The 22,185-nt window shown below is 44.2% G+C and overlaps 1 protein-coding gene across 2 annotated transcripts in view; it reads left to right on the top strand.

The window, feature by feature from the left end:
* The window catches only part of atxn1a (ataxin 1a), a 164,663-nt gene that overhangs the window by 122,676 nt on the left and 19,802 nt on the right, over positions 1-22,185 (top strand). Inside the window, exon 1 of one of the 2 annotated variants that reach the window (XM_014178255.2) lies at positions 16,284-16,644. The exons of the other annotated variant lie outside the window; for it this stretch is intronic. The gene's annotated coding sequence lies outside the window, so the exon portion shown is untranslated. Of the gene's footprint in view, positions 1-16,283; positions 16,645-22,185 lie in introns of those variants that run through there. 2 annotated transcript variants of the gene reach the window in all.

Here is a 22,185-nt window from a genome sequence, read left to right as displayed (position 1 = left end):
CCTAATGGTTAAAGGCTCAGTGCAGTCAACAGCGTGATTTGTCTGTGTTTTTTATATACAGTACCAGTCAAATGTTTGGACACTCATTCAAGGGTTTTTACTATTTTCTAGTGAAGACATCAACACTATGAAATAAGACATATGGATTCATGTAGTAACCAAAAAAGTGTTAAACAAATCAAAATATATTTTAGATTTTAGATTCTTCAAAGTAGCCACCCTTTGCCTTGATGAGAGCTTTGCACACTCTTGGCATTCTCTCAACCAGCTTCACCTGGAATGCTTTTCCAACAGTCTTGAAGGAGTTACCACATATGCTGAGCACTTGTTAGCTGCTTTTCCTTCATTCTGCAGTCCAACTCATCCCAAATCATCTCAATTGGGTTGAGGTCGGGTGATTGAAATTGGCCAGTGTAGGCCGTAAATAAGAATTTGTTCTTAACTGACTTGACTAGTTAAATAAAGGTAAAATAAAAAAGTAAAATAAAAATAGTGGAGGCCAGGTTATCTGATGCAGCACTCCATCACTCTCCTTCTTGGTCAAATAGCCCTTACACAGTTACGTCCTGACCAGTATAAGGGGTTATTTGTTTTATGTGGTTCGGGGTTTATGGGATATGTATTTATGTAAGAGGGGTGTTTGATTTATGTGTTCCGGGGTTTTTGGGTAATGTTCTTGTTTTGTATTTCTATGGTTTTCTATGTTGTGTATTTCTTTGTGTTGGCCTGGTATGGCTCTCAATCAGGAACAGCTGTACATCGTTGTTGCTGATTGAGTGTCATACTTAGGTAGCCCTGTTTCACCTGTCCCTTTGTGGGAAGTTGTGGTTGCATAGCTGTGTGGTTTAGCCTGCAATCCTGTTTGTTCGATCATTTTCTTGTTTTCTTTTGTTTGTGTTAAATAAAAGTCATTATGAGCACTCAACCCGCTGCGCCTTGGTCCACTACGTACGACGACCGTTACACACAGCCTGGAGGTGTGTTGGGTCATTGTCCTATAGTAACCCAAAAAGTGTTAAAGACATCCTTCAAAGGGCTACCGCACACAGGGATATCGCAGACAACCCTGTGGCTATTTTGAAGAATCTAAAATATAAAAAATATTTTGATTTGTTTAACACTTTTTTACATGGTTCCATATGTGTTATTTCATAGTGTCGATGTCTTCACTGTTATTCTGCAATGTAGAAAATAGTCAAATGTAGAAAATAGTAAAAATAAAGAAAAACCCTTGAATGAGTAGGTGTGTCCAAATGTTTTACTGGTACTGTATATATATAGTATATCCACACTATGAGGATGGATAAAAATAATGTGACATTTTGAAAATGATGTTAATGCCCTTTTAGTGTAAGAGCTGTTTGAAAAGACCACCTGAAATGTCAGCCTGTTTTGGTGGGATGGAGTTTTGGCCTGCCTGGTGACATCACCAGGATGGGAAATGAGTTAAAATAGCAATAATAAAGAAAGTTCCAAACTTCTTTGTCAATAACAGCACATTTTCAGTTTTCCCCTCTCCGCTCAAACCCCTCCCAGACAGTCCTAGAAAAATGATTGCTTGAGAAATTGCTCTTTGCTAAGAAGCTTTTTTTGTATTCATTTTTAAATGTTTTTAATTGAAAATAATCACAGTAAGGTACTTAATTGTTACCTAGTAATGATTTGATATTTAGATAAAAACATCTGTATTGGACCTTTAAGCTATGGTTTCGGGAAGGGCAACTTCTATCTGGAGTGTACTCTCCTTATCATCCCCTTCTATGCTAGGATGGTTACTATGGAAATCGTCTGTCTTAACAACCATAAATACATTCTAAGATAGCTAGCAGGAGATTTCAAAGAAGGCTCACGAGATTACTCAGGAAAGTGACTGGGTAACTGGGATGGATACATACGTACCTTAGAGGACCTGACACCTACCTTGACAACGTCACCTGGTTCAAAGGGACCTCGGTAACTAATGTAGTGATGCTGCATCTCCATAGAGTTCATTCATATCCACATCTGATAACATTCTAACATGATGTCATCATCATTCTGCTACATAGTTCAATTGTTAAATGGCCTGTAAATTACAACTGTGGGCTTGTTGTGTTAAGTAAATGTATGGTTCTTACTGTTCAGTTCTCTGAATGTGTGATTTCCCTCCCTGACTTTCCTAGACTCTGTACCTCATGGGTCTGTGCAGGCCCTGTTTTTAAAAGGTGTTTGTGTTGGTTAGTGAGTATGTGCTTGTGTGTTTCGAGAGTGCACAGTGTGTGTGTGTGTGTGTGTGTGTGTGTGTGTGTGTGTGCGTGTGTGTGCTGCACGTCAGTGTGTGTAGGCTGCTCTCTCCCTCTCCCTGGGACAGGTCCTCTGGTTCCCATGCTATCAGATGACGATCAGTTTATAGAGCTGTCGTCCAGGGTAGAGGGCGGGGGCAGTGTGTGTTTGTGTGTGTGTGTGTGTGTGTGTGTGTGTGTGTGTGTGTGTGTGTGTGTGTGTGTGTGTGTGTGTGTGTGTGTGCGTGCGTGCGTGCGTGCGTGCGTGCGTATGTGCGCGCGTCACCCACAGTACACACTGCTTGTTTATTAGCTGAGGTCTGTCTAAACGTTTGATCTGTCACAAATAAATCATTGCTGCCCTTTAAAATGGCCGCCGTGCCTCGAGACAATATGTTTGTGTCTAGAAGGAGGGCAGTGGATTGGTACCATGTGAAGCAGTAGTTAACAGTGTGCAGTATGGGGGTGATTAGGCCTTACAAAATACTTACATTACACAACAAGATGCTATGTTATACGGAGAGCACATTGGACGCACTAGTTCAATAGTTCTGTTCACAGTGGAAACATTACCATGTTGAATAGACCCACTTTTCTGTCCATTATACTGTAGCAGCAAAATAACAGGCACAATCACCTGTACAGAACATGATGTACATTTTAGTCATTTCGCAGACGCTCTTATCCAGAGCGACTTACAGTAGTGAATGCATACATTTCATACAATTTCATACATTTCTTTTATGTGCTGGCCCCCCGTGGGAATCGAACCCACAACCCTGGCGTTGCAAACACCATGCTCTACCAACTGAGCTACAGGGAAGGCTACACACATGATGTGTAGATGATGATTGGCCAGACAGTGTGTGTTTGTGCATGCGTGTGGACGCCTTGTTGTCCAACACCTTGTTGTCCAACACCAAACCAGAAAGCGTGGCCCTGTGTTCGAGTGAAGAGAGAGAGAGTGTCTATATGTGTGTGTGCCCCAGTTTTGAGACACGTTTTGCTTTTGTTACCCATGTTTCATCAAACACACACCTATGTGGAAGGTTGTTGTTTGATCAGTTTAGGTGACCACGTTCATATTATAAATAGTCATTTGAATTTATTTCACCTTGTTCATGTTTTTCACCTAGAACTCAGATCTTGGAACTCAGTACTCGTCACACGAGCCTAGTTCACTGATGCAGAGTTGCTAACAAGCGTAAACGTATGAGCTAATTTGACGACCCGATTCAGTCCTAAGAACAAAAAGTCATGGGTATGTCCCAAACGGCACTAAATTCCCTAATGCACCCTATGGGCCCTGGTGAAAATCAGAACACTATAGGGAGCATGGTGCCATTTGGGACACAGCCCATAATAATAACAGTCTAGCTGCTTTACAAGGTTGTGATGTTTACATGTAAACTAATTAGGACCTTTTATTCATATTATATCTTTTGACAGAGTGACCTTAAGGGCCTGTTGACATTTACATGACAGAGCTAGGCCTGCTGAATCACTTCACCTCACACATACGGGTGAGCACACACACACACTATCAAGTTTCAAGTGTAATGTCACGTGCACAAGTACAGTGAAAGGCCTTTCTTGCTAGCTCTAACCCCAACAATGCAGTAATCAACAACAATGTAGTACTAAAAATAACAAGGTAGAACAAAAATGAGATATAAAAATAAGAAATGAGAAGAACACGATAAAGTAAGTAAGCATACTATATACAGGGTCAGTTCCAGTATCATATTTACAATGTGCAGGATACTGGATTGATAGACAGGATTGATAGAGGTAGATGTGTATAGGATTAAGGTGACTAGGCATCAGGATATATAATAAACAGAGTAGCAGCAGGGTATGTGATGATCATATGTCAGCGGGTGTGTAGAGTCAGTATAAATGTATGTGCATATTATGTGTGTGTGAGCAAATGATGGAGTGAGTGTTTGTGTGTGTGTTGGAGTGTCAGTGCGTAAGTGTTTAGGGCCCTGTGAGTGTGCATAGCTATCTAGTTAGCTATTTAGTTAGCTATTTAGCAGTCTTATGGCATGGGGATAGAAGCTGTTTAGAAGTCTATTGGTGTCAAACTTGATGCACCGGTACTGCTTGCCGTGCGGAAGCAGAGAGAACAGTCTATGGAGTCTTTAACGATTTTCCGGGCCTTCCTTTCAGGGAGCTCGGTCCCAGTGATGTACTGGGCTGACCGCACCACCCTCTGTAGCGCCATGCGATCGAGGGCGGTGCTATTGCCATAGCAAGCAGTGACGAAGCCAGTCAAGATGCTCTCAATGGTACAGCTGTAGAACCTTTTGAGGATTTCAGGGCTCATGCCAAACCTTTTCAACATCCTGAGGGGCATGTGCACTTGTGTGGGGACCATTTTCAGTTATTAGTGATTTGGACACAGAGGAACTTGAAGCACTTTACCCGCTCCACTGCAGCCCCGTCGATGTCCACAATCAGCTCCTTGGTCTTACTGATGTTTAGGGAGAGTTTGTTGTTCCAGTCCCACACTGCCAGGTCACTGACCTCCTCCCTGTGAGCTGTCTTATCATTGCTGGTGATCAGACCTTCCACCGTCGTGTCATCAGCAAACTTGATGATAGCGTTAGAGTCGTGCTTGGCCACTCGGTCATGGGTAAACAGGGAGTACAGGAGGGGACTAAGCACACACCCCTGTGGGGCCCCTGTATTGAGGGTCAGCGTGGCGGAGGTGATGTTGCCTACCCTCCCCACTTGGGGGCGGCCCATCAGGAAATACAGGATCCAGTTGCAGAGAGAGATGTTCAGTCCCAGGGTCCTAAGCTTGGTGATGAGCTTGGAGGGACAATGGTGTTGAACGCTAAGCTGTAGTCAATGAACAGCATTCTCACATAGGTATTCCTCTTATCTAGGTGGATAAGGGCAGTGTGGAGTGCAATTGAGATTGCGTCATCTATGGATCTGTTGGGGCGGTATTCAAATTGGAATGGGTCTAGGCTTGGTGTCGGCGCTCACACCAGGGCCAATGTTGTTAATATCAAGGCATGCATAAAGGTTTTGGCTGGGGTATGCCATCATTGTAAATAAGAATTTGTTCTTAACTGACTTGCCTAGTTAAATAAAGGTTAAATAGAAAAAGAAAAAGAAAATGCATTGAGTTTGTCTGGTAGAGAGGCATTGTTGGGCTGATCATGGTTGGGTCTTCCTTTGTAATCCGTAATGAGCTGTAGCCCCTGCCACATGCGGCGGGCGTCGGAGCCTGTGTAATATGATTCCACCTGGATTCGGTCTTATGTAGCAAAATGTGAAATTGTGTTTTTTTACATTGGATAAAAGTAGAGACTCAGAGCTACAAAATGGTATGTCATACACTGCATTTGAGGAACAATGGGAAAGTAATTCTGCTTTGAAAGTTTTGGTATCTAGTGAAGAGTTCTTTTTTGTCTACACCCATTCAGCATCATTCACACCCTCTTAAGCTTTAGGCCCACCCATCTTGTTTCACTCTCTGAGCGCACACTTGACGCTCTGGCCGATGATTTGTTTACCTCTGGATAACATGAAAACAGCCTAACCAGCTCTGCTGGCAACAATTTCATTACGCTTTTTTGCAGACATTTACTGACATTGGCCATATTCAACGGGTGTTGTACACACATCACGTAACGTTAGCTAACGAGCCAGCCAGCTAACGTTAGCTAGTTAAACAACAATGAACAAAGTGCCAACACTGCCTAATATTAGACTCTAACTATAAAAGCAAACAGCTCTGGGAAATAAATAATAATGTCCGCTAGGGAGCCAGCCAGCTAACGTTAGCTAGCTAGCTAACAGTACACTTTAGCTTAAGACATATAGCTAGCTAGCTAAGTAAACAATGTACCTAGCTAGGTAAACAACGTTTAAAATCACACACGTCACGTAACGTTAGCTAACGAGCCAGCCAGATAACGTTAGCTAGTTAAACAACAATGAACAAAGTGGCAACAATGCCACAGTGCTGGGAGCTAACCAACCAGGTCCAATGTTAGCTAACGTTAGCTAACATTATGCTCTAACTAGAAAAGCAAACGGCTCTGAGAAACAAATAATAACGTCAGCTAGGGAGCCAGCCAGCTAACGTTAGATAGCTAGCTAACAGTACACTTTAGCTTGAAATTAAACCACTTTCTGTCAAAATTAGAAACGTGTAATATCGGAAACTGTAGCTAGCTAACGCTAGACTATCTTACCTGTATACATCAACATGCATCATGGACGCGTCTCCCTGTCAGAAATGCCATACCACGGTTGCCCTTAGTTTGAAGATGTAACCTGGAGACAGGTGTTTTCTCCATCTCTTTAGCTATCATACTCGAATTCCACTGATTTCAAAACTTGATCCTCCAGAAAATGGAGAGCAACACTTATGCAGCTCCACTACATAATACATTTTTTTAAAAGCCCCATTCGACAGAATTACCAACACAGACTGAGGAGTTCAAATAGACAGACGCCTTCAATATGGCAGACCAATCCGAACTCCTCTCTCAGCAGGTCCAGCCCACTCATTATCTCAGCCAATCATGGCTAGTGGGAAGGTTGCTACCTTTTTCTGTGGCTTAACCAACAAGGCTCGTAATTTAACAATTTTATTCGTATTTACAGATGGCATACAAGTTTGTTATTAAGGCACATGAAAGTTCACATGTTCGAAAAGGCATTTCTGCCAAAAAATGCATTTTGATATAAATAAGAAAATGCACGTAACTTGCGACATATGCCTAGTTTCCTGAATCGGGTCACATATTATCCTTTTGCTCATTTGATGACTCTGCGGAGGTCATAGCGGGACTTATTCTAGTTGTTCCTGTCCTCAGCGTAGCCTCGGGGTTGTCTGCGATAGCCCTGTGTGCGGTAGCCCTATCCTTTAGGTTAGCGCCAACCTCAGTGTTAATCCAGGGCTTCTGATTGGGGAAGCAGCAAACCTTCACTGTGGGGACAACGTCGCCGATGCATTTCCTAATGAAGCCACTGACGGAGGTGGTTATCTTGTTGTTGTTATCATCTGAGTCCCGAAACATATTCCAATCAGCGCTAGTAAAGCAGTCCTGTAGAATAATCTCTGATTCTGGTGACCATTTTTCACCGGAGTGAGTCACGAGTAATTCTTGTTTGAGCTTCTGCTTGTAAAGCGGAAGGATCATGTGTCCTAGTGACGTGGAATTAAAATCGCCGGCAACCAGAAAAGCAGCCACTGGATGTTTTCCTGCTTGGTTATAGCCTCGTATAGTTCGTTAAGTGTCAGCTTGTTATTGTTCTTGTCCTGAGGTGGAATGTATACAACAGTCACGATAACAGCTGAAAACTCCCTCGGGAGGCAGAAGGGTCGGCATTTGACTATGAGGTATTCCATGATGGGTGAACAATGGGTCGACACTTACAAGGTGCTCCAGTCAGCGCGCCAGTTGTTGTTGATGAAGAGGCAAACCCCTCCCCCCTTGATTTCCCCGACTCCACTGTCCTATCCACACAGTGAATGGAGAATCCATCGAGTTGGATAGCCATGGGTGGTATCTTGCCATGTTCCAGAAAAGCAGAGAATATTGCAGTTTTGAGTATCCCCTTGGTAGCAAATCCACAATCAGAGGTCATCCATCTTATTATTAGAGTACATACACGTATGCACACTCACACACCCATACGGGTAAGCACGCACATACACACTATCACACACACAACCAAACACACTTATCCGTTGTTAGATTCTGTCACATGGAAGTCCTGTCTGCTTAATTAGTGGTCCGTCTGTGAGCAAAATGCCTGGCAGGTTGAAAGGAGCTATGGAACACAGAAAATCAAATCAAATCAGATGTATTAGTCACATGCGCCGAACAGGTGTAGACCTTAACGTGAAATACTTAGTTACAAGCCCTTAACCAACAATGCTGTTCAAGAAATAGAGTTAAGAAAATATTTACTAAATAAACTAAGGTAAAAATAATAAAAATAATAAGTAACACAAAAAAAATAACAATAACGAGGCTATATACAGGGGGTACTGGTAATGAGTCAATGTGCGGGGATACAGGTTAGTCGAGGTAATTTGCACATGTAGGTAGGGGTAAAGTGACTATGCATAGATAATAAACAGCGAGTAGCTCACATAGGTGTTCCTTTTGTCCAGGTGGGAAAGGACAGTGTGGAGTGCGATTGAGATTGCGTGGATCTGTTGGGGCGGTATGTGAATTGGAGTGGGTCTAGGGTTCCTGGGATGATGGTGTCACTCTAAATGTAACAGTATCAACAACATGTTGTAACGTTGTATTGAAGTGAATTTGATTTCTCTAGCCTCTCTCTCTCTCTCTCTCTCTCTCTCTCTCTCTCTCTCTCTCTCTCTCTCTCTCTCTCTCTCTCTCTCTCTCTCTCTCTCTCTGTCTCTCTCTCTCTCTCTCTCTCTCTCTCTCTCTCTCTCTCTATCACTCTCTCTTTCTCTCTCTTTCTCTCTCTCTCTCTCTCTCTCTCTCTCTCTCTCTCTCTCTCTCTCTCTCTCTCTCTCTCTCTCTCTCTCTCTCTCTCTCTCTCTCTCTCTCTCTATCACTCTCTCTTTCTCTCTCTCTCTCTCTCTCTGTCTCTCTCTCTCTCTGTCTCTCTCTCTCCCTCTCTGTCTCTCTCGGTCACCCCTCTCTTTCTCGCTCTCTCTCTCTCTCTCTCTCTCTCTGTCTCTCTCTCTGTCTCTCTCTCACCCCTCTCTTTTCTCTCTCTCTCTCTCTTTCTCTCTCTCTCTTTTCTCTCTCTCTCTCTCTCTCTCTCTCTCTCTCTCTCTGTCTCTCTCTCTCTCTCTCTCTCTGCAAAACAAAATCCTTTTTTAGTTGGTTTGTATTATTGTCATTGTTGGGATATCAGTGGATTGTTTCTGTATGAATGTGTCCTTGAATGAGTGTGTGTGAGTGTGTGTGTGTGTGTGTGTGCGTGTGTGTGTGTGTGTGTGTGTGTGTGTGTGTGTGTGTGTGTGTGTGTGTGTGTGTGTGTGTGTGTGTGTGTGTGTGTGTGAATTTGTTTCTGTTTGTGTATTTGTGTACTCAAGCCTATAGGATTATAGAGCAATAGAGGGATTTAGCAATGCTTTGCCCGTCCATTCCTCTCCCTTTCTAATCCCAGACACACACACACGAACACACTCCCTCTCTCTCTGTGTGTGTGTGAGTAGTAGGTTGTAGTGGATTAGGCAGTTGGTGAATGGGAGCAGGAGGATAGTGTCATAGTACACAGAGAGTACACAGGCTAACAGCAGGGTTCGTGATGAGGACAAGACTGAAGGACTGAGAGATTTATTTCAGCTTAACAACCCACTGGGTTTATGTCTACAACCCAGGCCAGTAGTATGCAGTTTGCATGTTGATAAGGTAGTGTTTATGTCTGTACTGCTTCCCATCCACACACACACAAAGTAAAGATTCTGCTGAGGCCGGGAATGTTATTTCCATGATTTCCCCGTCAGATCGGTTGACTCATAGTTCATTCTGTTTATTGGGGTCCGATAGATGTTGAGACCGGCGTTTCAAGTGCTTTGGAATGGTTTCTCTGGAGCGTTAGGAAAAGATGGGAGAGAGAGGTACAGATGGAGAGAGAAAGAGAGAGAGATATAAAGATGGAGAGAGGGAGGAAGAAAGAAAGATAGAAGCAGAGAGAGTATTCCTTCTGAGTGGCTGTAGCTAGGCTGCAGTGTGTGATTGTGAGGAGTGTGTGGGTTCTCTCTGATATGTACAGGCTGCGGTGTGTGTATATAGAACCTTTCAGCTGTCACCTTGGTGACTTGCTACTGACAGTGCTCTCCTCTCCTGCTTACCAATGAGAAAGAGAAGAAGAGAGGAAACACAGTTGAGAAAGAAAGAAATGAAAACATGAGGAAGGAAGAAGGCATTCCAATTTCCTCTGTTTTATGGTTGATTCTTTCCAGTGTGTCAAATAGTTCTCTTTTTGCATTCTCTTAATTTGATTGGGCCTAAATGTGTTGCTGTCCAGGGGCTCTGTGGGGTTTGTTAGTGTTTGTGAACAGAGCCCCAGAACTAGCTGGCTGAGGGGGCTCTTCTCCAGGTTCATCTCTCTGTAGGCGAGGGTTTTGTGGTGGAATGTATGGGCATCACTTCCTTTTAGGTGGTTGTAGAATTGAACAGCTCTTTTCTGGATGTTGATAGATAACTAGTGTGTATAGTCCTCATTCTGCTCTGCATGCAATGTTTGGGGATTTTGTGTTGTACACGGAGTATATTTTTGCAGAATTCTGCATGCAAAGTCTCAATTGGTTGTTTGTCCCATTTTGTGAATTCTAGGTTGGTAAGTGGACCCCAGACCTCACAACCATAGAGGGCAATTGATTCTATAACTGATTGAAGTATTTTTAGCCAGATCCTAATTTGGATGTCAAGTTTTATATTCCTTTTGATGTCATAGAAGGCCCTTTTTGCCTTGTCTCTTACATCGTTCACAGCCTTGTGGAAGTTACCGATGGTGTTGATGTTTAGGCCGAGGTAGCTATAATGCTTTGTGTGCTCTACGGCAACAGTTTCTAGATAGAATTTGTATTTGTTGTGTTGGCGACTGGACCTTTTTTGGAACACCATTATTTTTGTCTTACTGAGATTCACTATCAGGGCCCAAGTCTGACAGAATCTGTGCAGAAGATCTAGGTGCTGCTGTAGGCCCTCCTTGGTTGGTAACAGAAGCACCAGATCATCAGCAAACAGTAGACATTTGACTTCAGATTCTAGTAGGGTGAGGCCGGGTGCTGCAGACTGTTCTAGCGCCCTCGCCAATTCATTGATATATATGTTGAAGAGGCTGGGGTTTAAGCTGCATCCCTGTCTCACCCCACAGCCCTGTGCAAAGAAATGTGTGTGTTTTTTGCCAATTTTAACTGCACACTTGTTGTTTGTGTACATTGATTTTTTAATGTCATATTATTTTCCCCCAACACCGCTTTCCATCAATTTGTATAGCAGACCCTCATGCCAAATTGAGTCAAAAGCTATTTTGAAATCAACAAAGCAAGAGAAAACGTTTGTTCAGTTTAGTTTGTTTATCAATAAGGGTATGCAGGGTGTATAAGTGGTCTGTCTTACATTATTTGGTTAAGAAGCCAATTTGACATTTGCTCAGGACATTGTTTTCACTGAGGAAACGTTGGAGTCTGCTGTTGATGATACTACAGAGGATTTTTCAGAGATTTCTGTTGACGCATATTCCACAGTAATTATTGGGGTAAAGTTTGTCTCCATTTCTGTGGATTGGGGTGATCAGACCTGTGTTCCCGAATATTAGGGAAGATGCCAGAGCTGAGGATAATGTTGAAGAGTTTAAGTATAGCCTGTTTTAATCTGGGATCTGTATACTTGATCATTTTGTTTAGTACACTGTCAACATAACAAGCCTTTTAGGGTTGGAGGGTTTATATTTTGTCCTGAAGCTCATCCAATATAATTGGAGAATCCAGTGGGTTCTGGTAGTCCTTAATAGCTGATTCTAAGTTTAGTAAATTATCATGTATATGTTTTTGTTATTGGTTCTTTGTTATGTGCCCGAAAAGGTTGGAAAAGTGGTTTATCTGTACATCTCCATTTTGGATAGGTAGCTCTTCGTGTTGTTTTTCTTTAGTGTGTTAAAATATTCACAGAAGTGATTTGATTTAATGGATTCTTTAATGACATTGAGCTGTTTTCTGGTGTGCTGTTTCTTATTTTTTCTTAGTGTATTTCTTTATTGTTTTACCGTGGTGAAGGCGTAAGCAAAGGTTTTCTGAGTCTAGGTGTTTTTGGTTGGAAAGTTTTCTCAATTTCTTTCTTAGATTTTATCTAGTCTTCATCAAACCATTTGTCATTGTTGTTAGTTTTGTTATGTTTTCTATCAGAATTTTAAATGTTAGCTTATAGGTCATATATATTGTTCAAAATTCCTAGGAGGGATTGGATTTGTTGTTGGCCAATAGTTTTTTGGTAGGTTTTTGGTAGGTTTGGTAGGTTTCTACGCTACCTTCCTTCTTAAAAGTATGCCGTTTCGGCTTTGATGCCTCATGGTTGACTGTTGTTCTGCTACCCCTCTCCTCCCCTCCCTCTCAGTGAGTTTCAGTATGGTTCACTGTTGTTCTGCTACCTCTCTCCTCCCCTCCCTTTCAGTGAGTTTCAGTATGGTTGACTGTTGTTCTGCTACCCCTCTCCTCCCCTCCCTCTCAGTGAGTTTCAGTATGGTTGACTGTTGTTCTGCTACCCCTCTCCTCCCCTCCCTTTCAGTGAGTTTCAGTATGGTTGACTGTTGTTCTGCTACCCCTCTCCTCCCCTCCCTCTCAGTGAGTTTCAGTATGGTTCACTGTTGTTCTACTACCCCTCTCCTCCTCTCCCTCTCAGTGAGTTTCAGTATGGTTCACTGTTGTTCTGCTACCCCTCTCCTGCTCTCCCTCTCAGTGAGTTTCAGTATGGTTGACTGTTGTTCTGCTACCCCTCTCCTCCCCTCCCTCTCAGTGAGTTTCAGTATGGTTGACTGTTGTTCTGCTACCCCTCTCCTCCCCTCCCTTTAGGTAAGTTTCAGTATGGTTGACTGTTGTCCTGCTACCCCTCTCCTCCCCTCCCTTTCAGTGAGTTTCAGTATGGTTCACTGTTGTTCTGCTACCCCTCTCCTCCTCTCCCTCTCAGTGAGTTTCAGTATGGTTGACTATTGTTCTGCTACCCCTCTCCTCCCCTCCCTTTCAGTGAGTTTCAGTATGGTTCACTGTTGTTCTGCTACCCTTCTCCTCCTCTCCCTCTCAGTGAGTTTCAGTATGGTTCACTGTTGTTCTGCTACCCCTCTCCTCCCCTCCCTCTCAGTGAGTTTCAGTATGGTTGACTGTTGTTCTGCTACCCCTCTCCTCCTCTCCCTCTCAGTGAGTTTCAGTATGGTTGACTGTTGTTCTGCTACCCCTCTCCTCCCCTCCCTTTAGGTAAGTTTCAGTATGGTTGACTGTTGTCCTGCTACCCCTCTCCTCCCCTCCCTTTCAGTGAGTTTCAGTATGGTTCACTGTTGTTCTGCTACCCCTCTCCTCCTCTCCCTCTCAGTGAGTTTCAGTATGGTTCACTGTTGTTCTGCTACCCCTCTCCTCCTCTCCCTCTCAGTGAGTTTCAGTATGGTTCACTGTTGTTCTGCTACCCCTCTCCTCCCCTCCCTCTCAGTGAGTTTCAGTATGGTTGACTGTTGTTCTGCTACCCCTCTCCTCCTCTCTCTCTCAGTGAGTTTCAGTATGGTTCACTGTTGTTCTGCTACCCCTCTCCTCCCCTCCCTTTCAGTGAGTTTCAGTATGGTTCACTGTTGTTCTGCTACCCCTATCCTCCTCTCCCTTTCAGTGAGTTTCAGTATGGTTCACTGTTGTTCTGCTACCCCTCTCCTCCTCTCCCTCTCAGTGAGTTTCAGTATGGTTCACTGTTGTTCTGCTACCCCTCTCCTCCTCTCCCTCTCAGTGAGTTTCAGTATGGTTCACTGTTGTTCTGCTACCCCTCTCCTCCCCTCCCTTTCAGTGAGTTTCAGTATGGTTCACTGTTGTTCTGCTACCCCTCTCCACCTCTCCCTCTCAGTGAGTTTCAGTATGGTTCACTGTTGTTCTGCTACCCCTCTCCTCCCCTCCCTTTCAGTGAGTTTCAGTATGGTTCACTGTTGTTCTGCTACCCCTCTCCTCCCCTCCCTTTCAGTGAGTTTCAGTATGGTTGACTGTTGTTCTGCTACCCCTCTCCTCCCCTCCCTTTCAGTGAGTTTCAGTATGGTTGACTGTTGTTCTGCTACCCCTCTCCTCCCCTCCCTTTCAGTGAGTTTCAGTATGGTTGACTGTTGTTCTGCTACCCCTCTCCTCCCCTCCCTTTCAGTGAGTTTCAGTATGGTTGACTGTTGTTCTGCTACCCCTCTCCACCTCTCCCTCTCAGTGAGTTTCAGTATGGTTGACTGTTGTTCTGCTACCCTTCTCCTCCCCTCCCTTTCAGTGAGTTTCAGTATGGTTGACTATTGTTCTGCTACCCCTCTCCTCCCCTCCCTTTCAGTGAGTTTCAGTATGGTTGACTGTTGTTCTGCTACCCCTCTCCTCCCCTCCCTTTCAGTGAGTTTCAGTATGGTTCACTGTTGTTCTGCTACCCCTCTCCTCCTCTCCCTCTCAGTGAGTTTCAGTATGGTTGACTATTGTTCTGCTACCCCTCTCCTCCTCTCCCTCTCAGTGAGTTTCAGTATGGTTGACTATTGTTCTGCTACCCCTCTCCTCCTCTCCCTCTCAGTGAGTTTCAGTATGGTTGACTGTTGTTCTGCTACCCCTCTCCTCCCCACCCTTTCAGTGAGTTTCAGTATGGTTGACTATTGTTCTGCTACCCCTTTCCTCCTCTCCCTCTCAGTGAGTTTCAGTATGGTTGACTGTTGTTCTGCTACCCCTTTCCTCCTCTCCCTCTCAGTGAGTTTCAGTATGGTTGACTATTGCTCTGCTACCCCTCTCCTCCTCTCCCTCTTAGTGAGTTTCAGTTGACTGCACTCGCTTCTAAATAAACAACACACTAACTAATTGAATTACAGAGCGTGGCTAATTTGCTGCTACGGTAACAGACAAGTCTTCCTCACCGTGCAGGAGCTGTTATTGTGAGCTGAGTTGACCGTAAATCTGAAAACACATTTAACTAGATCAGCCCCCACTGTAGCTCCGTTGACCATAGATCTAAAACAGATTGACCCACAAAGACAGAGGGCCACTATCCTAATCCTAATTGACTGACTTGTAAAAAAGTACTCTGCCATGTCACCCTTTTACCTACTACAAATAGAGATGTCAGAATGAACAGTGTTACAGTAAGAGCCCACCGATAACATGGGCTCTGATTTGGTAGTATATGAGGTAACCATGTAACCATGAGAGGCTTGAAGCAGAAGGTGACCTTAAGCAATTCTAAGAACAGTTCGCCCAACCCCAATACTAACCTGAACAATTAGGGGAGTTAACTCAAAACTAAACCTAAGTCAGTGGTTAGGGTTAACATCTACCTACTCCCCAGGGAGAGAGACAGTAAGCAAAGAAGTCAACCCCACAACACCAACAGGAAGCAGCGATGTGTTTAGGCCTAGGTGGGTCTGGCATGTCTACTGGGATGCATTAGCACTGTGTGTCTGTGCTTCCTAATATAACACTCATCTCCTCTCCTCACTGCAGAAGAGAACATCTCATATTTGTTTGGAAATCAACTTTATTTAGGTCAGCTAACACAACAGCGACTGCTTGTAGTGTAGTTCTGCTTTCTGTGAGGAGGAGGGAGATGGCCCTCTACCCTCTAGTGGGGAGGAGGGACAGTGCACTGAGCTGAGCACAGTGGTTTCTCTCTGCAGTAGTAGTAGCTGTAGTAATTGATATGGGTTCATTCGTTTTTATTTTTTTACTGGTATGGGTTCATGACATTTTACCTGTGTGTTTGTGAGGGCCGGTAGCTTGGTTATGGAGGTGTGTGTAGGTGTGTATGGGAGGGATGGTAGCTTGGTTATGGAGGTGTGTGTAGGTGTGTATGGGAGGGATGCATGTTCTGTCTCTGTGTTGCAGTTCATATTGTTAGTGAAAAGCTTTTACTCTGCATATCGTTGAATGTCGCAGTACTATTTCACTGTCTGTGTGTGTTTGTGTGTTTGTGTGTGTGTGTGTGTGTGTGTGTGTGTGTGTTTGTGTATCACGCTCTTTCAATGGCCTCTTTCTCATAATCTCTCTAATCTCTTGCTCTCTTTATCCCTTCCTTCCTTCCTTCCTTCCTTCCTTCCTTCCTTCCTTCCTTCCTTCCTTCCTTCCTTCCTTCCTTCCTTCCTTCCTTCCTTCCTTCCTTCCTTCCTTCCTTCCTTCCTTCCTTCCTTCCTTCCTTCCTTCCTTCCTCCCTCCTTATCTCTCACATTCTCCCCTTCTCAGTATGTCACCTTCCCTTCCTCGTTCTATCTCAATCCCTCCCTCCCCTCCTCCCTGTCTCCCTCTCTCTTTGTGAGTGTAGTGTGGGCAGCTGGCGTGCATGTTTTCTGAATGAATACCTGATGAAGTTGGTGGAGGGAGGCGTGGGAGGAGCCGTGTGTGTGTGTGTGTGTGTGTGTGCTCTGCTCTCTCCTACGGAGCACACCCCTCTCCACCAGGACTCTGTTTGGGATTTTCTGCTTCGTTCCGGGTGGAGGGAGAGAGAGAAAGAAAGCTAGAAAGAGAGTGTGAGAGAGAGAGGCACCCTCTAGGGCTTTTTGTAAGAGAGAAGGACAGTGTGAGCTAAGAAGAGAGAGAAGAGAGAGGGAGAGGCAGAGAGAGAGTGAGAGAGAGAGTGACAGTGAGAGGCAGGCTGTTAGCATGCAGCAGGAGAAGGCCACTCCAGAAGGCTACTCCAGAAGGCTACTCCAGAAGGCTACTCCAGACACACTGGTAAGCCACTTCAGACAACTTGTCCTCACACTGAGTGTCTGTCTATCTGTCCTGTGTCTGCTGTTTGGTTGTACTATACTGTACTATACTGTACTGTACTATACTATACTGTATTATACTGTACTGACGTGTCTTGTCTGTCTGTGGTTCCTCTCACAAGGTGTTTCCTCTGTCTTCTGTTCTCTCTCTCCGGTCCTCTCTGTCTGTCTGTCTGTCTGTCTGTCTGTCTGTCTGTCTGTCTGTCTGTCTGTCTGTCTGTCTGTCTGTCTGTCTGTCTGTCTGTCTGTCTGTCTGTCTGTCTGTCTGTCTGTCTGTCTGTCTGTCTGTCTGTCTGTCTGTCTCTTTCTTTCCCCTACTCTCTCCCTCTCTGTTTCTCTCTGCTGTTGCTATTTATCTCCCTTCTTCCTCTTTCTCTCTCTCTCTCTCTACTCTACATGGTGTGTAAGTGAGCAGGGGAAGAGGAGAGGGCATGCCTGCCTGCCCTCCCCTTAAAGAGACACACACTGACGGAGAGAGAAAGGAAAGGAGAAAGAAAGAAGGAGAGATAGATTAAGGTGGAGGGAGGAGGGAAGGGAGAAGGGGGACAGAGAGGGAGAAAGAGGTGAAGGGAGAGAGAGAGAATTGAATTGAGAGAGAGCGAGCGAGAGAGCGAGGTACTCCTGGTGCAGAGTTGTACTACGCACCACAAGAGCTCGAGAACTCAAACTATATTTAGCTCTGAGATAATGTATCACGCTGTAGTTATCCCTGTGAGGACTGGACAGGGGAGAGGGTAGTACTCACACACACACTATATGTACTGTATTACACACTCACACACAAGCAGTCAGTTTGTGCAGACACGCCAACACCTCTATGACAGTTGAGAACACAGTTTGCATGTTATTTGTGTTTGTTCCAACATGTTCTTGTTGACAATATACTAGGCTAGTCTAAGATACTGCTGCTGGCCTAAAGACCTTTCATTCCATATTGACATGAATACATTAGTAAAAGATGACATATTCCCCAAAACATGCATATTTCATGAAAACAGAAATACTGGGTGGTATCACCTATGTATTTTACAGTACCTTCAGAAAGTGTTCACACCTCTTGACTTTTCCCACATGTTGTTGTGATACAGCCTGAATGTAAAATGGATTAAATAGAGATGTTTTGTCATTGGCCTACATACAATAACCCATCATGTCAAAGTGGAATTATGTTTTTCGAAATGTTTACAAATGAATCAAAAATTAAAAGCTGAAATGTCTTGAGTCAAGTATTCAGCCCCTTTGTTATAGCAAGACTAAATAGTTTCAGGACTAAACGTTTGTTATAGCAAGACTAAATAGTTTCAGGACTAAACATTTGTTATAGCAAGACTAAATAGTTTCAGGACTAAACGTTTGTTATAGCAAGACTAAATAGTTTCAGGACTAAACGTTTGTTATAGCAAGACTAAATAGTTTCAGGACTAAACATTTGTTATAGCAAGACTAAATAGTTTCAGGACTAAACGTTTGTTATAGCAAGACTAAATAGTTTCAGGACTAAACGTTTGTTATAGCAAGACTAAATAGTTTCAGGACTAAACGTTTGTTATAGCAAGACTAAATAGTTTCAGGACTAAACGTTTGCTTAACAAGTCACATAAGAAGTTGCATGGACTCACTCTGTGTGAAATAATAGTGTTTAACATGATTTTTGAATGACTACCTCATCTCTATACCAAACACATACAATTATCTGTTAGGTCCCTCAGTCGAGCAGTGAATTTCAAACACAGATTCAACCACAAAGACCAGGGAGGTTTTGCAATTCCTCGCATGGTCAACTATTGGTAGATAGATGATTTAAAAAAAGTAGATATTGAATATTCCTTTGAGCATGGTGAAGTTATTAATTACACTTTGGATGGTGTATCAATATACCCAGTCACTTCAAAGATACAAGCATCCTTCCTAACTCATTTGCCGGAGAGGAAGGAAACCAATGAGGAGGCCCATGGGGACTTGAAAAGAGTTACATAGTTTAATGGCATTGTAATTACAAAAATGTTAACTTTTTGTCCGGATGAATGTGGGTTTGGCGGATGCCAGGAGAACACTACCTACCCGAATGCATAGTGGCAACTGTAAAGTTTGGTGGAGGAGGAATAATGATCTCAGTCTGTTTTTCATGGTTCGGTCTAGGCCCCTTAGTTCCAGTGAAGGGAAATCTTAACGCTATGGCATACAATGACTTTCTAGATGATTGTGTACTTCCAACTTTGGGGAAGTCCCTTTCCTGTTTCAGCATGACAATTCCCCCGTGCACAAAGTGAGGTCCATATAGAAAAGATTGGTGTAGAAAAACTTGACTGGCCTGCACAGAGCCCTGACCTCAACCCCACCAAACACATTTGGGATGAATTGGAACGCCGACTGCGAACCAGGCCTAATCGCCCAACATCAGTGCCCGACCTCACTAATGCTCTTGTGGCTGAATTGAAGAAAGTCTCTGCAACAATGTACCAACATCTAGTGGAAAGCCTTCCCCGGAGAGTGGAGGCTGTTATAGCAGCAAAGCATGGACCAAATCCATATTAATGCCCACGATTTTGGAATGAGATGTTTGACGAGCAGGTGTCCACATACTTTTGGTCATGTAGTGTAGCTGTGTGTGTGTGTGTGTGTGTGTGTGTGTGTGTGTGTGTGTGTGTGTGTGTGTGTGTGTGTGTGTGTGTGTGTGTGTGTGGGGGGGTGGGGGTGGGGGTGTGTGGGTGTGTGTGTGTGTGTTGGGGGGTGTGTGGGGGTGTGTGTGTGTGTGTGTGTGGGGGTGTGTGTGTGGGGGTGTGTGTGTGGGTGTGTGTGTGGGGGTGTGTGTGTGGGGTGTGTGTGTGTGTGTGTGTGTGTGTGGGGGGTGTGTGTGTGTGGTTCATGCAGTCTGATGGAGGACAGGACAGGCAGGCAGCTTGGGTTACAGATCATCTGATACACACAGGTCTTTCTGTACAAACCCATGCAGCACTCAGCTAGGTTCAGATGACACAGCTTTCAGGCTTTTGTGGTAGTGTGTGGGGGGGGGGGGCTGGGAGTATGTGTGTGTGTCTATGATTGCATCTCTCAAAGTGATTACTCTCTTTAGAGTGTGTAGCTTTTCTGTGTCTGTGAATGTGTCCTATTCTGTGTGCGTGCGTGCGTGCGTGCGCGTGTGTGTGTGTGTGTGCGTGCGTGGGTATAGGTGTATGTGTGTGTGTGTTTATGTTGAATGGGGATCTGTCAGTGTGTGTGTGTGCGTGCGTGGGTATAGGTGTGTGTGTGTGTGTGTGTGTGTGTGTGTGTTTATGTTGAATGGGGATCTGTCAGTGTGTGTGTGTGTGCGTGCGTGGGTATAGGTGTGTGTGTGTGTTAATGTTGAATGGGGATCTGTCAGTGTGTGTGTGTGCGTGCGTGGGTATAGGTGTGTGTGTGTGTTAATGTTGAATGGGGATCTGTCAGTGAACCATTACTCTCCTTTTCTCTAATGTAGGTCAGTACCGGCTGCTCTCTCTCTCTCGCTCCATCTCGCTCTCTCTCCATAACTCCCTCTCCCCTTCTCGCTCTCTCTTTCTCCTCTCTCTCACTTTCACTCTCCCTCCCTCCACCTCTCTCTCTCTCTCTCTCCAGGGGAGTTATAGCACAGTGGTTCAGCTCTCTCTCTAATCCTGCATGATAAAGCAGGAGAGGAGAGGAGGGATAGAAGGATAGAGGAGGGCCCAGGCGTGAAAGATTAGGGGCTGGCTTTCCCCGGGATACCGCTGGGATGGAGAGACACACTGCACTAATCTGTGTGTGTATGTGTGTGTGTGTGTGTGTGTGTGTGTGTGTGTGTGTGTGTGTGTGTGTGTGTGTGTGTGTGTGTGTGTGTGTGTGTGTGTGTGTGTGTGTGTGTGTGTGTGTGTGTGTGTGTGTGTGTGTGTGTGTGTGTGTGTGTGTGTGTGTGTGTGTGTGTGTGTGTGTGTGTGTGTGTGTGTGTGTGTGTGTGTGTGTGTGTGTGTGTGTGTGATTGTGTGTGTGTGTGTGTGTGTGTGTGTGTGTGTGTGTGTGTGTGTTTGTGTGTGTGATTGTGTTTGTGTATTAATCCAGTAAGGATATTCTATATGATCTCTCTCCATCTCCTTGCCACCCTGCATTGTAACTGTCTTGACTGAAGCAACCATGAACTACCACAAATGGGATCATGACAAAAGAAAGCAGAAAGCTTTGAGACGTAGCTATGCTTGGTGTGCCTGATGAAAGATTGGCTTGAGGTGAATAGACTTAGGTCTCAGACTGAATGAACAGATAAACGTTTTATGTAAGATGGAGAAGCTAGTGTCTTGATGAGAATTCTCTCCTCTACCTATTCTACATGATAGAATAAACATGGAGTCAGCTCAGACACCATAATACCAATATAATTACAAGTTATAATTAGACGTTATTGTGTCCTTATCTCAAGAAAATAACATTTTTGTATCTGATAACAGTTAACATCATGATAATTGGCTACTAAACATTAACCTTTGCAGCCTGATGATAAGTGTACAGCAATGAAAACAGAAGAAAAGGATGGAAAGAGAGAGAATGAGACAGAGATAGAAAGAGAGAGAGAAAGAGAGAGAAAGAGAAAGAGAGAAGACAGATGAAAAGAAAAAAGTTCCAGATACAAAGGAAAACTTAAGAAGAAAGGGCCGTACACCGCCAGGGCCACACAGAGCCAGGGCCACATAGAGCCAGGGTCGTACAGAGCCAGAGCCGCACAGCGAAATTAGTTTTTTACCGATGTTGGTTCAATTTGTCACCAAAGCCCCTTATACCACCCACCACTGCGACCTGTATGCTCTAGTCGGCTGGCCCTCGCTACATATTCGTCGCCAGACCCACAGGCTCCAGGTCATCTATAAGTCTATGCTAGGTAAACCTCCGCCTTATCTCAGCTCATTGGTCACCATAACAACACCCACCCGAGGCACGCGCTCCAGCAGGTATATCTCACTGGTCATCCCCAAAGCCAACACCTCCTTTGGCCGCCTTTCCTTCCAGTTCTCTGCTGCCAATGACTGGAACGAATTGCAAAAATTGCTGAAGCTGGAGACTCGTCTTTCCCTCACTAACTTTAACCATCAGCTATCTGAGCAGCTAACCGATCGCTGCAACTGTACATAGCCCGTCTGTAAATAGCCCACCCAATATACCTACCTCATCCCCATATTGTTTTTATTTACTTTTCTGCTCTTTTGCACACCAGTATTTCTACTTGCACATCACCATCTATCACCCCAGTGTTAATTTGCTAAATTGTAATTACTTCGCTACTATGGCCTATTTATTGCCTACCTCCTCACGCCATTTGCACACACTGTATATAGGCTTTCTTTTTTTTCTATTGTGTTATTGACTGTACGCTTGTTTATTCCATGTGTAACTCTGTGTTGTTGTTTGTGTCGCATTGCTTTGCTTTATTCTTGGCCAGGACTCAGTTGTAAATGAGAACTTGTTCTCAACTAGCCTACCTGGTTAAATAAAGGTGAAATTAAAAATGTTAAAAAAATTA

The sequence above is a fragment of the Salmo salar genome, chromosome ssa27 (genome assembly GCF_905237065.1).
Source record: "Salmo salar chromosome ssa27, Ssal_v3.1, whole genome shotgun sequence".
Lineage (NCBI taxonomy): Eukaryota > Metazoa > Chordata > Actinopteri > Salmoniformes > Salmonidae > Salmo > Salmo salar.
This window is presented reverse-complemented; position numbering and strand designations above follow the sequence as displayed.